General features: G+C 40.3%; 1 protein-coding gene across 7 annotated transcripts in view; it reads left to right on the top strand.

Annotated features, from left to right (window-relative positions):
• Positions 1-437: 437 nt before the first annotated feature.
• Positions 438-12,087, top strand: part of LOC116430947 (uncharacterized) — a 202,042-nt gene continuing 190,392 nt past the window's right edge. For 6 of the 7 annotated variants that reach the window (XM_076367959.1, XM_031985716.2, XM_031985713.2 and 3 more), the window contains exon 1: positions 438-1,160. The gene's annotated coding sequence lies outside the window, so the exon portion shown is untranslated. Of the gene's footprint in view, positions 1,161-1,626; positions 1,793-12,087 lie in introns of those variants that run through there. The other variant, XM_031985711.2, reaches the window with a different exon arrangement.

Raw genomic sequence — 12,087 nt, 5'->3', positions numbered from 1 at the left:
TATTACCAAATAATAGTAATAGACTAGTAAGTGCACAGATTATAATATAAAACCATAATAATAGCATACTGATTAATAATTCACTGACAAATTAGTTCAATAACCTATACATACGACAGTAATCTAAATGGATTAAAAAACAATTAAAATAATCACGAAATCAGGGCACAAGGGGTTAAGGTCAACGCTCATCCCTCAAAATTTCATCGAAAACCGAGAGAAAAACGGAGACCAGCTGGAAGGTTATCGAAGTCCCTGGAATAAAGCAGGAGAGGTTCCAACAGCGGGGAGTCCGAGTGAGGGACGACGAAGAAAGACGTGTAGTGGGGGTAGAATCCGGCATGGTTAGCAGGAGACGGAAGGAGCGAGCGATCGGTGGTGGGGAGAACGCGACGGGGTAGCCGGTGGTGGGGGGAATAAACACGCCGGCGCCTCAGTATCGTCGCGTCCATCGAGGGAGTCGGTTCGTGACGATCCGAGTGCTTCTCCCCCCTCTCCCGTCGTCGGTCGCGGAACAAAAGCCACTGATCCGCTGGGTTCGTTTATTCCACGCGTGAAACTCGTATCCGCGGATCCGGTCGTGTTAGTTAGCCTCGCCGAAACAAGCGTCTCGTCAGCGTACTCGGTCCGCGAACGCGAAATTATGCCGCATTCGATCGACGGCGAGGGCTAGCCTTGCCCTTGAAGCAGCAACAGCAGTCAGCAGCGGCAGCGAGTTTCGAGTGGTCGACGCACGGAGAGAGAACGCGTATATAACCGCGCGCACATCCCACCAGCTGTGCCGGAATTGGTCGGACCCGCGTGTGTTTGTGTTCAACGGTTTTTCCTTGTTTTCCTTCTGCGCGGATTTCCCCGTTCCCGGCCCCTCTAGCCCAGCATCGCTGCCCACGTCCGGTAACCCGCCAACGTATTCCTGCCCCGTGACAACAGAGGACAGTTTTTTTTTACGTTACCCGTGGTTTTCGGCGTTGCCTCCGTTTGTTCAGTTCTTGTTTTGGTGCTCGTGGTGAGTTCGCCGGGACGATAAGCGGGAAGACAAAGGGAACCACCAGGCAGGCAGGCGGCCGTGGTCAGTGTGCACAGTGAGACGAACGAGAGGGAGAGCGAGCGAGATATCGGCGTGTATCGATCGAGAACGGCAGTGGTCACCGGTTGATGCTGTAAGTCGATGAAATTTAGGTCCTTAAACGCGCGCGAGTAATGATCGAAGGCGGCGGGGTACGCGCTCTCTCGCGGACGCATCCGCGAACGCGCGTCACTGCTATTGCTCTTCACAGTGACGCACGGATCAGACGAAAATTAAATAATAAATAATTTTTGCCTATGATTCTTTGTATTACCCTAATTATGAATCTGTTTCGATATTAAGTTTTACTTGATATTGTCCAGCATTGTGGGAGTAAATAAATTTGTAAGAAATCGAATTTGAGTTTTGGTCTTTCACACCAGTCATAAATCAACGCACTGTGTGACGTATCGTTTCACGTAAGTCACGGTGTATAGAGAGAGCCCTACGCGGTGAACTGGTTTTTGCTTTGACTCGCTCCTTCTTCTTTCCCCCTCCCTCACTCGCCGCGTTCCCTGGCTCGAAATAGTCCGTCGGAAGTTCACTGCCTTCTCGGCCGATTGTGTCATCGAGGTTATATCGACTGGTCGCGATTCCTCGATCGAGTTGATGCGTCTCTGTACGCCGGCCACTTTTTCACTTCGTTTCCGGTGTAAGCGGAGCCCAGCAGCTTTCTCACGTGGCTGTTGTTTGATGAATCGCGCGACGTCCCGCGGAGAGAGAGAGGTAAATTGTACGTTCTCATAATTTTGTTGGAAGTCTTCTTGCGATCGCATCGAGTGGCGGACACATGATCGTCTTGCGTGCCGCGGAACATTTCTGGGAAGGGAATCGACGTGTCGGCTTTCGAAATGAGGGTGTAGAAATCGCCGCTGCGTTCACTCTCCACCGACCAGATGCTCTATTCACATAACACTCTATTCAATGTCGGTCGCAAAACGGCTTCCATGTTTCCCACCGAGTTCCTCCATTAAACTTTCGAAAATTTCTTGAAAGTTTACCTCGCGCGATGGAGACTTTAACAACTCCTGCGGCCTAACCCGACGTTTCCAACATTTGACGCTTTTGTAACTTACAAAAGCGTCCGCCATTATCTTCTCTTTTTTTCAACTGTCGTATGTTAAAAATATTTTCAACGAAATTCTTTTCCGTTAACGGTGATGGTTGGAAATAGTTGTGTAAATCTGTTTATGCGTCTATAATGTTTACTTTTGTCAATGACTAGCTGAACTAGCAAGAGGAAAGAAAATAATGTCCTACCAGAGTAGGTGCTCATTGGAAACAGTCGTTGCGCGCGAGCGACGTATTGGACTCGCGACTGTAATGTGAAGTTATCGGCGACTAATTAACCGTTCGTTGTACAGTGGAACAGTCGTTTCCCCCGTTTCAATTCGACGCGTTTCGAATTATTCTTGAACCCCGAGGGCTCGGATTACCGGTGGATACTCGTTACAGATAAAAACGTCCGAGGTGTATCGGGCATCGAGAATCCCCATTAACCCCCTCCCTTCGGCCGTCGAACGATCTGAATCGTAAAACATTTTAATTAACATTCCCCGCCGCTTTCAATGTTTTTTCCGTTCGTTCACGGTGACGTAGCACTCATTGCACAACGGTGTCCGTTATCGGGCCCTGGATAGCAAATTGTAAACGCGTTTATATGGTCGTGAAACATTATTCTTTCGATAAGATTGACACTGACCTACGCCACTCTTTCTTCGTTGACCGAAGTCGCCGTTAACGGCGGTTTACAATGCAACATTGTGTGAGATACGGTGTTCCGTGTGTTGCTGTAATGGCACGCAGTTGGACACGACTGGATTGATCGCCGGTAGCAGCTATCGATTATTATCGGTGCATTAGGCGTTCAGTAAATCACTTCTTTAGGTTTTATGTAAATATTAATTTTACGGATTAGCCGTGAGTGCTAGAGTGCAACGTTTATTGCCGTATGCATAATTTATCGTTGAGGAAGGATTCAAGTATGGCATCTTTGACATCTAATGCTTATAGTTAGCATACTGATATTCAATTACGCATGCTTCGATGCGTTTGAGATCGTGATTGATTTTTAGAAACACATTCTTTTACCTGTCAATTAGTCGTATCGATTGAGGATACTTAAGCGTGTACACATTTTCATTGCGACTTTTATATCAAGAGCTTATTATCGATGACAATCATCAATTATGGTTCAATACATTGATATTAATAGTGACATTGATATTAACATTTACAATATCCCATTATATCCATATCGACAATCTCCCTCTACTTAAGTATTTTTGAAATAGTACGTTACTCTGCTGCGTCTTCAGTATCTCAACATTCTCGCGTTTCATTTAATCGAACCGGAAACTTTTCGGCAAGCTCGAGCCCCTACAATTAAACTTAACAAATTTGCCAACAGAAGTGCCCCTCTACTTCCGTTCTCTCGCATTTCCGGGAGGTATACCTACGGGCAGAGGTATTAAGACGTTTTCCTCTCGCTTGCCTGTTAAATACTTCCAGAAACTTGTCGGCCCCCGTCGCGCATAGCGTCTCCCCGCGTGGTAGCGTGCCCGGCGCGTTTGCAAATGAAGTTCCGTCGCCGCCTCTCTTGGAATAGTTGGTCCGAAGCTCACATATTCCGGTCAAGACTGACCCATACCCCCGGGTGTTGGCAGAGAGGCTGCAAGACAGGTAGTGACGTCATCGAGAGCCAGCTGCCTCGCTTTTGTGCCTATCGTTTACGTCCGCGAGCGGTGTCGTCTTTTCTTCTCTTCGCCTTTATGTATTCTCGCCTCTTGCCCTCTTCTTCGGGCCTGGAACACTTGAAGACAATGACGTTATTTGATTTCTACAAACATTGAATTCATTCAAGTTTACTATATAGGATTTTTTTTACATTAAATTGCTGGATTTTTGTGATTTTTATTCTTTAACGGAGGATAGATGAACTATTGGTGGTAAGTTTTAGGGTATCATAGTTGTAGTTCTCTGCAGGCTCATGAACCAAGAGGTTCGTTTCAAAGCTGTATTAAAACTGTTTTCCAATTTCCTTGAATTTGTTACATACAGTATTCTTTATTTGAAATTTTTTAATATTAAGCCGCTGGATTTGTTTGAACAAATGACACAGCAAATCATTGGCGTTAAAGTTTAGGGTATCACATTTTTAGCTCCCAACAGTGTCATCATAAACCAGAATCTCGCTCCAGAGATTATGCTGGAATTTTATTCCTCGCGTTTTTCGCGAAAAAAGTGTAATAGGGATATTATTATAACGAGGGCTATTTCTTTGCGGAAGCTGCCGCGCGTCGAACTCGTTTCCGGAAATCGTAGGGTAGATTAGCCGCTCACCGCGAATTAAGTGGCGTCGGGTTGGAAACGGGCTGGGGACGTTTCGTGTAATTTCTCTGCACGGGACCACGCGTGTTCCAGGTGTTCCTTGATTCTGGTCGCCTCTGTTTAACCCCGTTTCGCTCCGTTCGCACCGAATTCGCCGCGACACACTGTAAACTGGAGCTGTTACTCACTGGATACCTGGTTTACCCGAGTATCCGTGATTATTGGTTAACAAATACGTTGCCGAATTATTTATTTGGATGCATACCGGGCCCCAAAGTCTTTTTCGTTGCATAGGTACTATTGAGTATTAGTTCTTAATGACCGGTAACTTTTTAGAGATACCATTTCATGTATAAAATAATACAGTACCGGCTAAATGTAGAAAAACATTGATAGGACTTTTAATTCTTAATGATTCAAAATTTTTTAGACTGCTATTCTTCTGAACTTAAATGTTAGAGAACAATCATATATCAATCTCTCATTACTCGAATAATTAAATTTTCCTATTCATCTACTTTGCTATTTTACTATTCATTAATCACCTGTTTAGTGATATATGTCTGCAAAGACTTAATATAATAAAATAGAAAATATAATTCAAGTATTAACATATTAAATCAGTAGAGTAAGAAAAACATAGTACTGATCAGTCCCATTGGCCCTGAGCATTGGGTTTCTTTGTCAGTGTCGATGGGACCAGTCGGTTATATTGACATTGAGTGCGTTAAAGAGACTAGCTTTACTATAAGCGGAAAGACAGTTGTCATCCTGTGTCCTCGACGAATTTCCTGACGGACGGGCTATCTCTGTTAAGCACGATCGTTTGACGTCATGGGCTCAGCTGTGCGCTCAACTTCCATCGTCGCGTTCCACGCGTATGATACTTGCCGGTCGTAGCTCGCCGGCTTACAGCAGTAATGGCAAGAATTATTTGTCACATTGATAGCGTCTTAGCACAGGTTGGGTAACATGTTGTTAGGCTTATCGTCGATGTTCTTTATTTGTAGTATCTGACCCGAACGTACTGTTATTTTATTGTTATCTTTATTCTGCGTCGTTTAATGAACTGCTCATCTTTCTGTGTCGTGCTCCTTATGTACGGCACACATGATTCTAGCCGGCACGACCGTAAATCGACGAACTACGAGCGACAAGAATTATTCACGTTTCTTATTATAGAGATAATATAACACACCAGGTGACGCATAATGAATTGTATCAAGCTAATCAGCAGTGATTTTGTATAAAATTATAATCTAGCAAATGAGATATAATATTTTCTATAGTAGCTGCCTATTTGTTACAAATTTGTATTTTTTAATTTTTTGTTTTATGAACGTTTAATTTAATGAACCTTAAGATGAATTTTCACTACAATCTTTTTCTCTTGTGTATCCAAGTATTTGTGAGATACGTAAAATCCACGGCCTGATTAGAAAATATTATTGTGCCATTCCGAGCGGTCTCTCATCCCACAAAATAATGTCGTACGGCAATTTTTGTCCGGAATTATGTAAAGTATAAAAGGAATCGTAACTTGGCTCGGTGCACTTAAATCTTATTTTATTCACTTAAAAAAGACCGGTGCTGCGCTGCGTGGCGGGGGGGGGGGGGGGGGTGACTGTCTGCTCCTGAGTCCACATTGACTTTCATGCTCATAATAAGTATGCAAATTCCAATCTCATGTTTGTAGAATTTTTCATGGGGCATTTTCAAGGTATTCCTATGGTATTATAATTCTTACTTATAAGGCAATAGAATCCGGAGCTAGGCTGACATTAAGATCCTTTTAATGGCCCTCCATAGAGAGCTCGAAATCTTTTTATGATGAAATGTGAAGCATAAAGATAGGATTTACTTTGGAATCTCTGGTACACTTTCTCGCCCGGCGCAAAGCCCACGCTTCAGTCTAGATAAAACAGTAACATTAGAAAAGACTAAAATCTGTGAAATAAAGCGACCTGTAAAAAGGCAGAGGAGGAGATTAATAAATATATTGCAGACAAAGCTTCGATTTGATGAATTTTCGCATTTCACGAATTCTTCAGATACTTCCAATTATAAATTTCCTTGTGATTAAAATTAATGCTGCATTGTACAAAGTGTTGATCAAAATTATGCTTACAACTAAAAGCAAACAAATTTTTGTAGTAAGTGAGTTTAGAGGTTGTTCATTTTGGAGGGTTGAAATTTCACGAATAAAATAAAAGTAAACAAATGTTTCTAATAATTGAGTTGAGAAATCATTCATTTTGGAGGAAATTTCATCAAGGAAGTTTCAATCTGAAAGCTTCAGAACATTTTCCATTCATTTCTTTTTTTATTTTATACAACGTAATTTTATACTATTATAATTATAAATAACAAACATTATATATATATATATTTATTTATTGTTTTATCTAAGATTATTCTCATAAAGACATGGCTCAGTAGTCGTTTAAATATTAATCGAACCGGTTAAAATGGATGAAAATGTTCCATTCAGGTGCTTCGTAATCCTAAGATCCTCTTTCCGTCGATCGCAAATCCTTTTGTTTGCACGCAAGCGAACAGGTGTCGAATAATGCACCGTTCAACAGCGCAAAAACACGTGTAGAGTTAGAGTTTCGCTCGAGCCGTTGAAAAATAGATTCCGCGGAACGGTGAATATTTAAAAGAAAACCTGATCGAATCGAAGCCGGCGTGCTCTTCGCCTAGCCGGAACTAATACGGTTGTCACGTGCATAGCTCGAGAAAAAAGCGTTCGTAATCTTGTGCGCCAATAGCCGTGGCAATTTTTAGAATATTGATTTGTTTACGGATTATTTTTGTTAGCCTGCACTTTTACGGAAAGTTTAGTTCTTTCGATATAGTCGGGTGAAAACAATGTTTAACACATTGACTCGATGACTTCGTCTGCGGAACTTTCAATTCATAAATTAAATATCGTTAAAAAGTAATATGCAATATGAATATACGAATATTTATAAATTTGTGGATAATAATGACCGAATCGTTTCATTTTTCCATGTGAAATGTAGATTAATCTCGTTCGTTGTTTCAATAATTAATTAATTATGACTTGAATAATATAAATTTCATTAAGATAATTGCATTGAGAATATTGTGCACATGAAAGTTAATCTATAGACGACTCGTTAATTCAGTGTCACACTGAAAGGAAGTACAATCCTCGATTTACACGGAGTATACACGTTCTGTGTTGTTTTGTTTCGCGCGGTTTCCCACCGCGTAAGTCGAGCCTCCCATATAAGAAAAATGAAACGTGTGACAAAACACACGGCAATAAGCGAAAAAGAGTAACCGTGACGAGAAACCAGAATATTCAATGTATACATTATTCAACTCACAATGTATACTTACGCGGATACCTTGCAAGCGGCTGTACTATAAACTAAACGTTCGATTCATAATCGTATTTTCTCTCAATTTTCGCAAATTGAAATTTACATGTTATCTGCTTAATCACTCATCACAATCTTTATAGATGCTAACAAATGTTTGTTCATTCGATATATTACAAGAAATTATAAGATGACAATTTATTTATAAACCTATACAAAAGATTGTCATCAAAATTCACAGTGATCAAAGTATTGAACAAAACTTTATTTCTTCAGTTAATAATTTTATATTGTTGAAATGGAACTCTGGAAAAACTTCGTATATGTCCAACTTCACACTATCCTGTTTTTTTCACGCTTTTCTTTCATATTTTAGATCATTACAGATGAGATCCCCCAATTTCATTTAGATTGTTAAATGTTGATCTTGCATAGAAACCTATTTCACTATTCTTCTTATATGTATTTATTTTCATAAACATATATTATTTCTATCAGGTATCATTGATATTTCTAATGTAACAGTTATTTTAAAAAGAAGTAGGCAATCACTTCCCAACTTATCCTAGTTCAAATGCAATAAAATTCTAGTCTAGGGAATGGAGTTACTCGTTTTAAGAAGCCGACCGCGAATAGCCGAAGACAAAAGTCGGTAAACGCGTATTTTTGTTCTCTCGCCGCGCGGAACAAGAGGAAAGCAGTCGGCCATCACAGTCCTCGGCCGTGCGCGGGTAATAACTTCATGTAAGCGGCCACTAGTTTGCATATCGTGCAGTCGCCAAGTATAGTGGGTACTCGCGTACAAGTTTTGCGGGGAGAAGCAGGGTCAACGACGCGAAAGACCCGTCTTTTCTTGGACCACGACAGTAGCCACCGTCGCGCCGACGAAATTTCGGGTACTTACTCCGTTTGCCGCGTTGCAACGATCGTGTAACCGCAGGAACGTGTATTATCGCTGGACACTTAAACGAGTCCAATTTCAGCGACCCTCTAGTGTTCACAAATTTTAGTCATTTAGTATTTTAATCATATAATTGAGTTCATTGCCTGGATATTTAAATGAGGCCGATTTAAATAATTTTGCTCTTCGAACGCTTTGAATTTTGAATGAAACACTTCGGTGTTGTTTCTTCTCTTCATTAATTTCAACGAATTAATAGAAAATTTTCTATCGCGGCAATTCGGCAACATTAATTTGGCGAACGAATCTGCTTGAAAATTTGGGGGGAAACGATTAATTTTGTTTAGAGCAGTGATAAGTCTTTTAAATCTAGAACTGTCCAACAGACGAATTGATCGATTTGTACTTTCTTAGATAAATTGTCGAGAAAATTATCAAGGTTTCGATTGATATGTGGTTTAACATTTTTATTAGAGATTCAATGTTTTTTAGTATTTCTTAGGAATGTAAATTAAAGAAAAAATAACTTATATAAGTAGAAAGTTGAAATCACTTCGAGAGTCCCAACGTTGAACACTGCGACAAGATGCCGATTGCATTGCTTTCAAAATGGCGGCTGGTCTAACCTAAAAATAGAGGAACAATGAAGCAAAACAGTGAACTGTTTGCGAATGTCTGTTTCATCGGTGCGTTTCTCTTTTTAACCGCCAACGACGGTAACCGGGGAAACCTTTTTTTTAATTGAACGGTGCATTTTCTTTGCGTGCATCGATTCGTTCGTACGACCCGCGGCATAAAAGTACCCAGGCCGCGGTATTCGTAAAATGAATCATTTATGAGCAGGATCTTCTTGCATTCATAGCTAATAAAAGTCTTCGGGAAACAATAAAAATATGCAGTTCAATAAAATTTAAAATGCAGTTTTATAGTTAGTCTTGATCTACCGAAACTGTTGCTATTGGCAATAAAATTCATCTGAGCTTCGCGTTCCCTGAATTTGTCTATAAATACGGGAATCCGGGAATAAACATCCACAGCCCATTTATGGGATACTCAAAGCCGGCTTCCATTGAAGCGCGCGCGCGCACGCTTCTTCCAGGAATTAATCGTTTCGTGATCTGTTCAAGAATATTCCTTAATGAAACGATAGAAATACTTTGTAATCACTTTGTAGCTGGTGATGCGAAAAAACAGCGGGATAATTAGTCGTTAACTCGAAATGGATGTTAAAGTAACAGAAAAATGTAAAGTGAAATATACTGGGTGTCTCTAAACTGTCGATGAAAGGAGCTGAATCTACATGAAAAGAACAGTCGAAAATGTAGAAAAAATAGTTTTTTTAAATATTCAGTACAAACGTGAATTAACAAGTTTCACTATCAAAATCAGTTTGTTCAATTTTATATGAAGCCTCGGTTTCGTATTAGAAAAATATCACAATTTCTAAATGATTTTATTCCTCAATAATTAATTTTTTCCTCGTTTCCTCTAAACACTATTAAAACTTCTCTCATACTTTCAAACAAACTAGATTTTCACCAATTCCAATACCAATTCCAATACAAATTACTACATCACACCCTAAACATAATATTAGAGACAGAAAAATTCGTTTTTCTGTTGGATCACGCATTAAACGTATGCACGCGAACGTCGCCGAGCACTCGGTATAATTTCTGTCCAGCCTGGGATCCGAGAGAAAAAGGGTCGAAGACCGGTCCCCATCAGGAATTCCCGGCGCGAATCGAAAACTGGGAACAACGAGCCCTTTCTCGCTCTGGTCCTGCCGTGGAATGTTTTTCCATGGATTCCACGAATTTCGCGTACGGTCCGCTCGAATTTAATATTGACATGCGCGGATGCACGAGGCCCTCGGTCCGCCGACAGCGAATATCTGCGATCGTTGCAGCTGCAATCGCTACCCGAGGAAAGTGCCAGCCGTTTGAACCAGGCAGTACGCGTTCTTCCGTCTCGAGCTTCTTTCCTCTTCCCTCTTCCATTATCCTTCTTTGTCTCGGTCTTCCTCCTATTTTTTCTTTTTTCGATTTCGATTTTTCCTGTTTCTTTCAGCCTTAGGATATCTTCCCTTTCGCTTTTTCCTTTTGGATCTTTCGTTTTGCTCATTCTCTTGCGATCTTCTCTTCTTTTTCTGCTCTTGTTTTCGTTACGATCGTTTTGTATATTTTTCTTTGTGTATCATTTTTCTGACTTTCTTTCTTAGCATCGATTTTTTGTATCTTTTCGGTTGCGATGTCTCGTCTTTCGTTTTTTTCCTTTTGATCTTCTGTTTCGATAATTCTCTTCTGCCCTCTGTCTGTTTCTTTCTTTTGTTTGTCTTTGCTATAGCATTTTTGTATGTTCTTTTCTTGGGTGGATCATTTTTCTGACTTTCTCCTCGAGCATCGATTCTCTGTTTCTTCTCTTTTGGTCGCGGCATCATCTTTTTCGCTTTCTCCCTTTTGATCTTTTATTTCGCTCACCTTCCCGTGCATTTCCTTTTTTTTCATTTATCTCTGCTCCGATATCTTCTTCTTCTCTCTTTGTTTGTATCGTCTTTCTGGTTTCCTTTCCGGATCCCGACTTTCCATTCTTTTTTCTTGGTTTCAATATTTTCTTCTTTTTCAGGTAGTCCCGATTTTTCCTCTTTTCCCTGTGTTCGTCTGCCTGCATCGTTTTTCCATCTTCCTTTTTGAGCTCCGATTTTCTGTCTTCCTTATTTTGATCTTCATTCTCTTTGAAAGGTCTGGATTAGGTTCCAACCAGAGTTCTGGTTTCTCCATTTCAGTGTTTTGCTTTTTTAAAGCGCTATAATTAAGAATGTAGTTTCAATAGATGTACAGTTGATTTATTAATCTTATATTCACTAATACTACTATAAAGTATTTAGCCAACAAACATAACATCAAACATCCTTCTTCATTGCCCAATACATCACTAAAGCCGAATAAGAGAGTTGAAAGATTATAGATTTCCCCTTCCTTTCTTTGTGCAGACATTGCTCTTCCTTTTTGCTTTCTAGCTTTCTCTTATATTTCTCTGTTTTAATTTTTCTCCTTTTCCTGCATCGATCGCCTTTTCGTCTTCTATCTCTCTTCTCTTTCTTTACCTTCGATGTTCATCTTTTCATTATTTCTAATTTTCTCCATCTTTAACTCTTTTTATTTTTTTTTCCTTCATTCTCTATAACTTTCCTTTCTTTTATCTGCATTTTCTTTCTTTCTCTCTTTATTCTCGTTATTCACTTCCCTTTGTATCTCTAACTTTCTCCTTTTCCAACTCATTTTCGAACATTTCCTTTTTTAACATTCTCCATATTCACCCTCCTTTGTCTCCAACTTCTTCCTTTTCTTTCCTCAACTTTCTAGCTCCCTCTAACTTCTTGATCTCGTCTTTTCCCCCCGTATCGATTTTCTTTTTTTCTTCCTCTGCCTCAACCTTCC

This window comes from Nomia melanderi, chromosome 5 (genome assembly GCF_051020985.1).
Source record: "Nomia melanderi isolate GNS246 chromosome 5, iyNomMela1, whole genome shotgun sequence".
NCBI lineage: Eukaryota > Metazoa > Arthropoda > Insecta > Hymenoptera > Halictidae > Nomia > Nomia melanderi.
The sequence above is the reverse complement of the archived record's forward strand: the minus strand, read 5'-3'. Positions and strand labels throughout refer to the sequence as shown.